Source organism: Emys orbicularis, chromosome 21 (genome assembly GCF_028017835.1).
Source record: "Emys orbicularis isolate rEmyOrb1 chromosome 21, rEmyOrb1.hap1, whole genome shotgun sequence".
NCBI classification, from domain to species: Eukaryota; Metazoa; Chordata; order Testudines; family Emydidae; genus Emys; species Emys orbicularis.
In genome coordinates this window covers 18,508,798-18,522,383 of record NC_088703.1, presented here as the reverse complement: position 1 = coordinate 18,522,383, position 13,586 = coordinate 18,508,798, and positions in this window count along the sequence as shown.

Genomic DNA, 13,586 nt, shown 5'->3' with positions numbered 1-13,586 from the left:
CTGGAATATGCTTCATGCAAAAGGTCTCTTGTAAGGTATCATTACAAAGCTTATAATCTACTGAATGTGGTCATCCTATTTGCATGAGTGTATCATTCTTGTATCTGAAACTAGAAGTATGAAATATAACTCTGAGGTCCTACTGTAATTATGCAAAGTGTGGGCCATGTAGACACCTTATAGTCCATGTAGACACACTGGGGTGACACCCACTAGGGGTATATCTACACTACGAAATTAGATCGAATTTATAGAAGCCGGTTTTATAGAAATCGGTTGTATACAGCCGATTGTGTGTCCCCCCACATAAAATGCTCTAAGTGCATTAAGTCAGCGGACCGCGTCCACAGTACCACAGGCTTGCGTCAACTTCTGGAGCGTTGCACTATGGGTAGCTATCCCACAGTTCCTGCAGTCTCCGCCGCCCATTGGAATTCTGGGTTGAGATCCCAATGCCTGAATGATGCAAAACAATGTCACAGGGGGTTCTGGGTACATGTCATCAGGCACCTCCCCCTCCGTCAGAACAACGACAGACAATCGATTCGCACCTTTTTACCTGGGTTACCTGTGCAGACAACATACCACGCCAAGCATAGAGCACGCTCAGCTCAGCTCAGCTCACCGTCACCATATGTCATCTGGGTGCCGGCAGACGTGGGGCTGCATTGCTACACAGCAGCAGCCCCTTGCCTTTTGGTAGAAGATGGTATATTACGACTGGTATCCGTCGTCATCGTACTGCCAAGCGCCCAGTATTTTCTGCCAAGCACCCAGAAGATGCCGAGGGCTATCAGTCATGCTGCACCGTTGTCTGCCAGCTTAAGATGTAAAAAATAGATTTGTTCTGTATTCATTTGCTTCCCCCTCCCTCCGTGAAATCAATGGCCGGCTAAACCCAGGGTTTTGAGTTCAATCTTTGGGGGGGCCATTCTGTGTGACAGTTGTTTGTGTTTCTCCCTGATGCACAGCCACCTTTGTTGATTTTAATTCCCTGTACCTGTACGCCATGTCGTCACTCGCCCCTCCCTCCCTCCCTCCATCCGTCAGATACTAGTTTCGCACCTTTTTTCAGACCAGACGCCATAGCACTGGGATCATGGAGCCCGCTCAGATCACCGCGGCAATTATGAGCACTATGAACACCACGCGCATTGTCCTGGAGTATATGCAGAGCTAGGACATGCCAAAGCAAAACCAGGACCAGTCGAGGAGGCGATTGCAGCGCGGCGATGAGAGTGATGAGGAAATTGACATGGACATAAACCTCTCACAAGGCACAGGCCCCAGCAATGTGCAAATCATGGTGTTACTGGGGCAGGTTCATGCCGTGGAATGCCGATTCTGGGCCCGGGAAACAAGCACAGACTGGTGGGACCGCATCGTGTTGCAGGTGTGGGACGATTCCCAGTGGCTGCGAAACTTTTGCATGCGTAAGGGCACTTTCATGGAACTTTGTGACTTGCATTCCCCTGCCCTGAAGCACCAGAATACCAGGATGAGAGCAGCCCTCACAGTTGAGAAGCGAGTGGCGATAGCCCTGTGGAAGCTTGCAACGCCAGACAGCTACCGGTCAGTCGGGAATCAATTTGGAGTGGGCAAATCTACTGTGGGGGCTGCTGTGATCCAAGTTGCCAGGGCAATGAGAGACCTGGTGATATCAAGGGTAGTGACTCTGGGAAATGTGCAGGACATAGTGGATGGCTTTGCTGCAATGGGATTCCCAAACTGTGGTGGGGCGATAGACGGAACCCATATCCCTATCTTGTCACCGGAGCACCAAGCCACCGAGTACATAAACCGCAAGGGGTACTTTTCAATGCTGCTGCAAGCCCTGGTGGATCACAAGGGACGTTTCACCAACATCAACGTGGGATGGCCGGGAAAGGTACATGATGCTCGCGTCTTCAGGAACTCTTGTCTGTTTCAAAAGCTGGAGGAAGGGACTTTCTTCCTGGACCAGAAAATAACCGTTGGGGATGTTGAAATGCTTATAGTTATCCTTGGGGACCCAGCCTACCCCTTAATGCCATGGCTCATGAAGCCGTACACAGGCAGCCTGGACAGGAGTCAGGACCTGTTCAACTATAGGCTGAGCAAGTGCCGAATGGTGGTGGAATGTGCATTTGGACGTTTAAAAGCGCGCTGGCGCAGCTTACTGACTCACTCAGACCTGAGCGAAAAGAATATCCCCATTGTTATTGCTGCTTGCTGTGCGCTCCACAATATCTGTGAGAGTAAGGGGGAGACATTTATGGCGGGGTGGGAGGTTGAGGCAAATCGCCTGGCCACTGATTACGCGCAGCCAGACACCAGGGCGGTTAGAAGAGCACAGCAGGGCGCGGTGCGCATCAGAGAAGCTTTGAAAACGAGTTTTGTGACTGGCCAGGCTATGCTGTGAAACTTCTGTTTGTTTCTCCTTGATGAACCCTCCGCCCCACCCCCCCACCCGGTTCACTCTACTTCCCTGTAAACCAACCACCCTGCCCTCCCCTCCCACCCTCGAGCACCGCTTGCAGAGGCAATAAAGTCATTGTTACTTTATATTCATGCATTCTTTATTAATTCATCACACAACTAGGGGGATAATTGCCAAGGTAGCCCGGGATGGGTGGGGGAGGAGGGAAGGAAAAGGACACACTGCAGTTTAAAACTTAACTCTTATTGAAGGCCAGCCTTCTGATGCTCGGGCAATCATCTGGGGTGGAGTGACTGGGTGGCCGGAGGACCCCCACCGTGTTCTTGGGCGTCTGGGTGAGGAGGCTATGGAACTTGGGGAGGAGGGCTGTTGGTTACACAGGGGCTGTAGCGGAGGTCTCTTCTCCTGCTGCCTTTCCTGCAGCTCAACCATACGCAGGAGCATATCAGTTTGATGCTCCAGCAGCCGGAGCATTGACTCTTGCCTTTTGTCTGCAAGCTGATGCCACCTATCATCTTCAGCCCGCCACTTGCTCTGTTCATCCCGCGATTCAGCCCGCCACCTCTCCTCTCGTTCATATTGTGCTTTTCTGTAGTCTGACATTGACTGCCTCCACACATTCTGCTGTGCTCTGTCAGCGTGGGAGGACATCTGGAGCTCCGAGAACATATCATCCCGAGTCCGCCGTTTTCTCCTTCTAATCTTCACTAGCCTCTGTGAAGGAGAAACATTTGCAGCTGGTGGAGGAGAAGGGAGAGGTGGTTAAAAAGACACATTTTAGAGAACAATGGGTACACTCTTTCACATTAAATTTTGCTGTTCACATTACACAGCACATGTGCTTTCAATACAAGGTCGCATTTTCCCTCTTATATTGAGGGCCTGCCGGTTTGGTGTGAGAGATCACTCACGCAGTGCCAGGCAACAGATTTCGGCTTGCAGTCAGCCATGGTAAGCCACAGTCTTTTGGCTTTTTTAACCTTCTTAACATGTGGGAATGGTTTCAAACAGCAGCGCCCTCATTTCCCATACCAAGCACCCGTTGGGTTGGCCATTTAAAATGGGTTTGCAATGTAAAAGGAGGGGCTGCGGTTTCCGGGTTAACATGCAGCACAAACCCAACTAACCTCCCTCCCCTGACACACCCAATTCTCGGGGATGATCACTTCACCCCTCCCCCCCCCACCACGTGGCTAACAGCGGGGAACATTTCTGTTCAGCAGAACAGGAACGGGCACCTCTGAATGTCCCCTTAATAAAATCGCCCCATTTCAACCAGGTGACCGTGAATGATATCACTCTCCTGAGGATAACAAAGAGCGATAAGGAATGGATGTTGTCTGCATGCCAGCAAACACCGGGACCATACGCTGCCATGTTTTGTTATGCAATGATTCCAGACTACGTGCTACTGGCCTGGCGTGGTAAAGTGTCCTACCATGGCGGACGGGATAAGGCAGCCCTCCCCAGAAACCTTTTGCAAAGGCTTTGGGAGTATATGAAGGAGAGCTTTCTGGAGATGTCCCTGGAGGATTCCCGCTCCATCCCCATACACGTTAACAGACTTTTCCAGTAACTGTACTGGCTGCGATTGCCAGGGCAAATTAATCATTAATCATTAAACATGCTTGCTTTTAAACCATGTGTAATATTTACAAAGGTACACTCACCAGAGGTCCCCTGTGTGCCCAAAGGGTCTTGGGTGAGTTCGGGGGTTACTGGTTCCAGGTCCAGGGTGATAAACATATCCTGGCTGTTGGGGAAACCGGTTTCTCCGCTTCCTTGCTGCTGTGAGCTATCTACATTATCTTCATCCTCATCTTCCTTGTACCCCGAACCCGCTTCCCTGTGTGTTTCTCCATTGAAGGAGTCAAAGCACACAGTTGGGGTAGTGGTGGCTGCACCCCCTAGAATGGCATGCAGCTCCGCGCAGAAGCGGCATGTTTGCGGCTCTGCCCCGGACCTTCCGTTTGCCTCTCTGGCTTTGTGGTAGGCTTGCCTTAGCTCCTTAATTTTCATGCGGCACTGCTGTGCGTCCCTGTTATGGCCTCTGTCCTTCATGGCCTTGGAGACCTTTTCTAATATTTTGCCATTTTGTTTACTGCTACAGAGTTCAGCTAGCACTGATTCGTCTCCCCATATGGCGAGCAGATCCCGTACCTCCCGTTCGGTCCATGCTGGAGCTCTTTTGCGATCCTGGGACTCCATCATGGTTACCTGCGCTGATGAGCTCTGCGTGGTTTCCTGTGCTCTCCATGCTCGGCAAACAGGATATGAAATTCAACATTCGCGGGGCTTTTCTTGTCTATCTGGTCAGTGCATCTGAGTTGAGAGTGCTGTCCAGAGCGGTCACAATGAAGCACTGTGGGAAAGCTCCTGGAGGCCAATAACATCGAATTCCATTCACACTACCCCAATTCCGACCCCCTAAGGCCAATTTTATCGCTAATCCCCTCGTCGGAGGTGGAGTAAAGAAACCGGTTTAAAGGGCCCTTTAAGTCAAAAAAAGGGACTTAGCCGTGTGAACGTGTCCAGGCTTAATTCGATTTAACGCTGCTAAATTCGACCTAAACTCGTAGTGTAGACCAGGCCTAGGAGAGATGCTTCCAGTTTAGACAGCTGGTTGTGAAGGGCCTATTCAAGGTAGCGGTCCATTAGGGGAAACAATAGGCCTTTGAAGAAGCTTATTCCGCACCTGGTGAGCCTTCCTGAAAATGCTCCAGACAGCCTATGGATAATGGCTGCTATGACATGCAGGGGCATTTGACCAGCCCACATGACACTAAACTCCATTTTGGTATCTGTATTTTCCCACAAACTGGACTGGGAACTGAGTTTGGAACAAGGGGTTCCTGCCATATGGAAAATCTATGGAAGGCAGGATGTGACATCATCTCAGGGCCTCACTCCCCACACAAAAGAACTCCTGGAAACACCTGAGGACCAAAGACTGAACTGGGGGAAGTGCTGGTCGCAGGCTAAAGGGATTTCTAGCCTGTGTATGAAAACTTGGTGGACTGCTTGTATCATTAGTCAGGGTGAGAAATTGCTAATTCAAATCCTATTCATCTAGTATGTTAAGCTTAATTGGCGTTTTTTGTTTTGTTTTGTTTTTTGCTAATTAATCTGCCTTGATCTGTTTGCTGTCACGTAAAATCTATTTTTCTGTAGTTAATAAACTTGTTTTATGTTTTCTCTTTATCAATGTGTTTTGAATGAAGTGTCTGGGGAAAATCTCAGCTTGGTTAACACAAGCTTGTTGTGTATATTTTTCCCACATTGAGGGAACTATAGAGCAAACTATATTATTATACTACATTGTACAGATCTTTGTTCAGTGCAAGTCAGTATAATTCTGGGTTTATACTCCAGCAGGGGTGCAAAGCTGGGACACTTGGTTGTATGTCCTGGAGTGGTTTAGGTAAAGCACTCAGTTAAGTCATTTGGGCTTGTGGCACCACCTGCTGTCATGCTGGGTGATACACTCAGCCTCCTCAGGGCCTGTTATTTCCAGCAAAGCCCACAGTGGTTCCTGCCCCTCCCAGACTGCACCCCAGGGGTGATAACCCACCACAGGGGGATAGGGCGCAGTGAGAGGAGGGGGGATTCTGGAGGCGTGGAGTGGGACCTGGTTTGAAGCACCGGGGCTATCAGCAATTTTCCCTCTAATTTTTTCCAGACTTGTGTGGAATGAATTTCGTTATGTGCACCGTATTGAGGTAATGCACATGTGATTAACTAAAACTCATGTGATTAACTAAAAAAAAAGCAATTAAAAATGAATCGTGATTAAACTTGCTGTTAAACAATAGAATACCAATTCAAATTCATTAAATATTTTTGGATGTTTTTCTACATTTTCAAATATATTGATTTCTATTTCAACACAGAATACAAAGTGTACAGCGCTCACTTTATATTATCATTTTTATTAAAAATATTTGCACTGTAAAAATGATAAACAAAGAAATAGTATTTTTCAGTTCATCTCAAACAGGTACTACAGTGCAATCTCTTTATGGTGAAAGTGTAACTTAGAAATGTAGAGGGGGTTGTTACATAACTGCACTTAAAAAAAAAAGTATAAAACTTTAGAGCCTGCAAATCCGCTCAGTCCTACTTCTTGTTCAGCCAGTCTTGTTCAGCCAATCGCTCAGACAAAACTGAGTGCTTTACCTAAGTACGGGAGATACTGCTGCCTGTGTCTTATTTACAATGTCACCTGAAAGTGAGAACAGGCGTTCGCATGGCACTTTTGTAGCCGGTGTTGCAAGGAATTTATATCCAAATATGCTAAACATTCATATCCCCCTTCATGCTTCACCCACCATTCCAGAGGACATGCTTCCATGCTGATGATGCTCATTAAAAAAATGTGTTTATTAAATCTGTGACTTTTTTGAACTTCTTGGGGGAGAATTGTATGTCTCCTGCTCTGTTTTACCCACATTCTGTCATATAGTTCATGTTATAGCAGTCTCGGATGATGACCCAGCACATGTTGTTCATTTAAGAACACTTTCACTGCAGATTTGACAAAACGCAGGCAGTACTGTAACGGGGTATTGACTCATCACCGCTGGCGCCTCCCGCTGGTTGCTCTGGGAATTAGCTCTTGTCAGTCATGGAGCGCCCTCGACGCGTGGTGTCTCATCCGTCGCCTGCTCTGCTGCTTTGGGAACTGCGTTGCTCCTCACTTCAGGACACTGCCCTCTGGCAGTGCCCACTACTCCAGTCTCACCCCCTTCCAGGGGGGTTAACAGCAGTCTTTCAGCTTGCACCTGCCTTGGTGGCCAACCACAACCCCAAAGTCTAGCCCCTTCTCTCAGGAGTCAGTTGCAGTCTATCTTGGCCACACTCCTCTGTGGCCAGGTACAGTGTAAAGGGGGGACCCAGGCCCACCTGCTACTCTGGGTCCCGACGCAAGGACCCTCTAACGGCAGCCTCTCTCTTCCCTCCTTTGCTCCCCTCTTGTCCTCCTATTTTCCCTGGGCCACTTCCCCTTTGGCCCCATGCACCTTCTCAACCCTTTTTAGCAGGGGCCGCAGCCTGACAGGTAATTGGGCCAGAGCTCTCCTCTGTTCCCCCAGAGCCTGCCCAGCACTGCTCTGTCCAAGGTGCTACCTCCTTTCCTCAGGAGCCAGTCCTTCTTGCTAGTCAGGGAAAGACTGCCTGCGCCTCTGCTAGGCAATCTTTATATAGGGCCCAGCCTGGCCCTGATTGGCTGCCTCTTTCTTGGCCCTGATTGGCTCCCCACAGGCCCTTGCCGATAGGCTGCTGGGCTGCGCAGCCTCTCTGGCCTATTGCAGCCCAATTACTCATGGAGTGGGGCAGCCGCCCCACTACAGTACCAATGTGAGATTTCTAAAAATAGCTACAGCACTTGACCTAAGGTTTAAGAATTTGAAGTGCCATCCAAAATCTGAGAGGAACGAGGTGGAGCATGCTTTCAGAAGTCGTAAAAGAGCAACACTCTGATGCGGAAACTACAGGACCTGAACCACCAAAAACGAAAATCAAGTTTCTGCAGGTGGCAGCTGACTCTGATGATGAAAATGAACATGCGTCAGTCCGCACTGCTTTGGATCGTTCTTGAGCAGAACCCATCATCAGCATGGACGCATGTCCTCTGGAATGGTGGTTGAAGCATGAAGGGACATCTGAATCTTTAGCGCAGTGGTTCTCAAACTTTTGTATTGGTGACCCCTTTCACACAGCAAGCCTCTTGAGTGTGACACCCCCTTATAAATTAAAAACACTTTTTTATATTGAACTCTATTATAAATGCTGGAGGCAAAGCGGGGTTTGGGGTGGAGGCTGACAGCTCACGACCCCCCACATAATAACCTCAGGACGCCCTGAGGGGTCATGACCCCCAGTTCCAGATCCACTGCTTTAGTGTATCTGACAGGTAAAAATCTTGTGACACCAGCTACAAGAATGCCATGTGAATGCCTGTTCTCACTTTTAGGTGACTTTGTAAACAAGAAGCAGGCAGCATTATCTCTTGCAAATGTAAACAAACTTGTTTGTCTGAGCGATTGGCTGAACAAGAAGTAGGACTGAGTGGACTTTAGGCTCTAAAGTTTTACATTATTTTATTTTTGAATGCAGTTATTTTTTGTACATAATTCTACATTTGTAAGTTCAATTTTCATGAGAAAGAGACTGCACTATGGTACTTGTCTAAGGTGAATTGAAAAATACTATTTCCTTTGGTTTTTACAGAGCAAATATTTGTAATAAAAATACACCTCTACCCCGATATAACGCGACCTGATAGAACACGAATTCGGATATAATGCAGTAAAGCAGTGGCTCCCGGGGGGCGGGGCTGCGTGCTCCGGTGGATCAAAGCAAGTTCGATATAACGCAGTTTCACCTATAACGTGGTAAGATTTTTTGGCTCCCGAGGACGGCGTTATATAGGGGTAGAGGTGTACATATAAAGTGAGCACTGTACACTTTGTATTCTGTGTTGTAATTGAAATCAGTAAATGTAGAAAACATCCAAAAATATTTCAATAAATGGCATTCTATTATTGGTTAACTGCGTGATTAACTGTGCGATTAATCGTGATTACTTTTTTTAATCGCGCCATTAATTGCGATTAATATTTTTATTCACTTGACAGCCCTCCTGGCAACCCTTAAATTTGAACAGCTCGTTATTTTGGATCTTGTTCCTCAAACTGTGGGCCCTGAGAGCCCGAACCAAGGATCCCTGGTGTCCCTGCAGGCCCTGGCAGTGTCCTGAGTCGGTGACTCCCCAGACAGGCTGGGACTGCGTGAGACAGGAGACAAGATGCTGGGACTGCCTTGATACAGGGAATCATAGAATCATAGAATATCAGGGTTGGAAGGGAACTCAGGAGGTCATCTAGTCCAACCCCCTGCTCAAAGCAGGTGGCAAGAAGAGACCGGGGAAGGGACTGGCCCAGGGGACCAGAGCTGGTCAGTGGCAGAACTTAGGAAAGAACCCAGGTGTCCTGACCCCCAACCCAGCGTTTTTGGGGTCTAGACCAGCCCTTGAGAACCCTCCCAGCTCTTCCTATCCCATGCTGTCTCTGTGCGTTTCTGGCCGAGAGGTCCAGGATCTCCCACGATCCCAAAGCCTGTCATTCAGACACAAGGTGCTCAACCCTGGAGGACCTTCTCTCCCCAGTGCAGATGGATTTATGGCCCAGGACAGGCAGAAGAAACAGACTTCCATGCACCCCACCCCCCCAGGAAACATGCAAAGCAGGGCACGTCCTGGCAGCCCCACCACAGATGTGTCTGACAACGACTCCAGGTTGTGCCTGTCAACGTGGCACATGCCTGCGAGAGCTGGGAAGGGGCCTCTGACTTCCGGCAATGGGCCAGGCCCTGGGCTGACGTTACCTGATCAGCAGTGAGTACAGAGCTGGGATTTTGCTCCCCTTTATCCCACCGAGCTTCCCCTACAGTGAACCCAAGTTCTGCCCGTGTTCAGGACATGCAGCTTCCCTGCCGCTGCCTTGGTCTCCCCAACACGGTCTTCTGGCTTGTGGGGGTGTTTGGCCCCCCCCAGAGCAGAACTCCCCCAGGAATAGGGGTCTGTCTCTGCCCCATGGCCCCACTCAGAAGCTCCCTGCCCCTGGCTAGGCCAGTCTCACATGCAGACACCCTCGTTCCAGAGGGGATGGGCCAGCAGCGGAGCCTCCTTCCAGAGCCACAGCCCGTGTGTGCCGGCTCGCTGGCTCTCCCCACACTAGTCCTTGCTGAGATGCCAAGCACCCCCTGGCAGGCATCTGGGATTGGCCCCTGGCCGGCTGCTCAGACACGGTCAAACTCCCTTCCAACACACAACACGTCCTGGGGTCAGGATGCTTGGCCCAGGCCTGGCCCAGGCGGTGACAGAGGGAAACAGTTCACCGCCTTCCTCTCCGTTCTCCATGCCTGGGCCCGTCTCTCCAGCTGACCGCTGCCCAGAACCGCTGGGTTTTTTTTTTTTTTTTTGGAATTACTCAGCAAAGCCCTTGCAAGTTCCCCAGACATTCACTGGGCGAGAGCCAATTCTGTTGTCTCTGGACTGGACCCACAAGCAGACGGCATTCTCCAGAGTGCAGGCTGAGCTGGGTGCCCTGGATTTACCGCCTGTGCCATCGCCCTGCTCTGCAAACATCGCCTTGCCAGTGCTAGGCCTTGGGCCTCCGCCCTTGTGGGGGGCAGAGCGGGGGGCGCCAGGCAGTAAAACCCCTCTGGCTTGTGGGACCAGTTCCACAGCCGGATCAAGCTCTCCAGAACTCAGACTGGCCGGAGGTTAAACAGTAACTGAATGGAGTGAAGTTGATTTATGCTGGTGCCAGCCTGTGTCAGCAGAAACCTGGCTTCTCCCCCTGCTACCCCTGCACCCCACCTCCCTTAGCCTGGCAGCGAGTGGCAGATGAGCGCCCCCTCTTGGCCACTCAGCAGAATGCTGTGAGGGGACCCAGCCACTGGATCTGGGACTCTGAACAGAGCCCAGGCCCGGGCTCTGTCTTGGGGTCCCTGGGCACACTCTTGGGGTGCAGACCCTCTGTCTAGCACCTGCCCTGACAGCTTAGACACACGGCGCCCTGCCCAGCCCCTGCAACCAGGAGTGACCCCTCAGAATCTCCTGTAGCTTAATCACCCCCCTGGCAGAGCTCCACCAAAAGGTGGGAGCCGGGGGGGCCCTCTTCATCGGCCCCCCGGGAGGTGCAGCACAGACACACAGACACTGAGCACAGAGATCTGACACAGATCTACACACCCCTCCCTATCCAACCCCTGCCTCAGTTTCCTCCCTGCTCTGGATTGGAGACATCTGGAGCCACCCAGGGGTCTTCTGCTGCCATTCATGGCTTGTGATCTGAAACATGGGGCCGGGCCTGAGGGTGGGGGAGGCCCCATCACTGTGAGCAGAAAATTCTCATCTAAAACTCTTGTTAGAAACCAAACACCTGAGAAAACCAGGAAAGTCTTTTCTTCTGGAAGTGGGGCCGGGGAATAACCTGGGCTGGGGGAAGGGAGGGATGCAACAGAGGAGAGTAGGAGGGGGATGTGTCTGGTGACAGGGGATGTCTGACCACAGTGATCAATTACTTGGGCAGCTGGGCCAAGCACTCATCACACAACTGGCACTGCTGTGATGTTTACAGTTACTAGCACGGGTCCCTCTACATGAGCTGAGAGTCACGCCTCCCAGTCAGTGTTGCCCGATACCAGATGTCTGGTTTTCCACAGGAACACCTGGTCAAACAGGGACCCTGGTGGCTCCGTTAAAAGTCCGGTTGCTGGTGCAGGCAGGCTCCTTACCCGGCTCCATGCAGTTCCCGGAAGCAGCCGACATGTCCCTCCAGGGTGCGGACTCTAGGCACAGGGGCGGCCATGGAGGTTCCAAAGCTCCCACTGGCCAGGAACCATGACGACTGGGATCTGTGGGGGCAGCGCCTGTGGACAGGGGCAGCACATGGAGCCCCTGGGACGTGCCACCCCCTAGGAGCTGGAGGAAGATGTCGCAACTTCCTTGGAGCTGCCTGAGGTCAGCACCACGCAGAGCCCGCTCCCCAAGCCCCCTCCTGTACCCCAACTGCCTACCCCAGCCTGGAGCCCCCTCCCACACTCCAAACCCCTCATTACTGCCCCCACCCCAGAGCCCGAACCCCCAGGCCAGAGCCCGTACACCCTCCCACATCCCAGCCAACTGCCCCCACACCAGAGCCTGGTCCCCAAACCCTCTCCCAACCCCCTACCCCAGACTGGTGAAAATGAACGAGTGAGCAAGGGTGGGAGAGAGGGGGATGGAGTGAGTGGGGGAGAAGCTTGGAGAAGGGGCGGGGCAGGGGGTGGGTCAAGGGTGTTCAGTTCTCTGCTATTAGAAAGTTGGCAACCCTGCAGTTGCTGTGCAGACACTTACCTGTCACGTCAGTCACCTGTGGGCCCTGGCTCTGTGCACACACTGGTGGGGTGTCATTTCCGTGGCTGCCTTCAGATTTGTGCTGCTTGTTAACTCCCTTATAAACCTCACAAACGTTATAGATCCAGCTTAGAGAGGGGCAAACTGAGGCACCCAGACAGGAGGGGACCTGCCAAAGACAGGCACAGAGCTAAGGCTGGAACCCAGGCGTCCTAGCACCCGGACCCAGGTGTCACCCCCAGAATCATTCTTCCCATCCTCCGCAGCGGAAGGGCCGGTGTCTGGTCCGTGGCCTGAACAAGTTTCAAAAAGCAAAACATAACCAGGGGCTGGAATCTGTCTGGATGAGGTGCCGTGGCAGTGACACCAGAGCTAGGGTTCTGTGCAACACATTTGTGTTTGGGCAGTGGCATGGATAGTTAATCTCTTGTGTTGCTGAGTGAGTTCTAATAAAACAAAACCTGGGTTGTAATTTTTGGCCCGTGATGGAGAGAGAGAGAGACAGAGACAAGCTCCCCTTGTCCCATCAGTCTGGGGAGCTGCAGGTCCCCGTGGAGTGATGGGGCACCTACACGTCCCACTGCAGGTGGGCGTGCACCCAGTGCTGGAGCCCCAAACTGAGGTCTGCCCATTGTGTTTTTCATGTGTCTATCTCCACATCACCAGCAGATGGCAGGAGATGGCCAGGTTATTCCATAGCGAGCTGGGTGTCTGGCAAAGGGTGCCCTGCCTCTCTCCCAAGGGGTGACTCTGTGCCAGGGGTCTGGGCTCAGGGGGAGCCTGAGGCAAAAAGTGGGGGCCCAGGCCTGGCCTGATGAAGGGGGCACTGCCAGGGAGACTGGGGGGCCTCCCACACTGAGTAAAGTCCAGACGCACGGACAGAGAGGAGGGAGACAGACACATGGACAGAGACACGAGGCCCCAGGAGGCTCCAACACTTTATTCGTGTTAATCATTCAGGATGGGGGGGACTCTGCAAAATCACAGGCCTTGAGAGAAGAAATGTCCCACCCCCTCCATTCCCTGCATCCCCCCATGTCCCTGAACCCTCCAACGGTGGCTGCTGCCCCAACCCCTGACAGTGTCCCCTGCCCCATAGCCCCCCCAACCCTCCAATGGAACCTCCTAACCCTCCATCCCCCTTTCCCCCAATGGCAACCCCTGGCCCGCCATCCCCCCAACCCTCCAGTGGCGCCCTCAGCCCCGCCATCCCCCAAGCCTCCTGCCCCACCGTCTTCCACACCATGGATTCCGCCCTATGCCCAA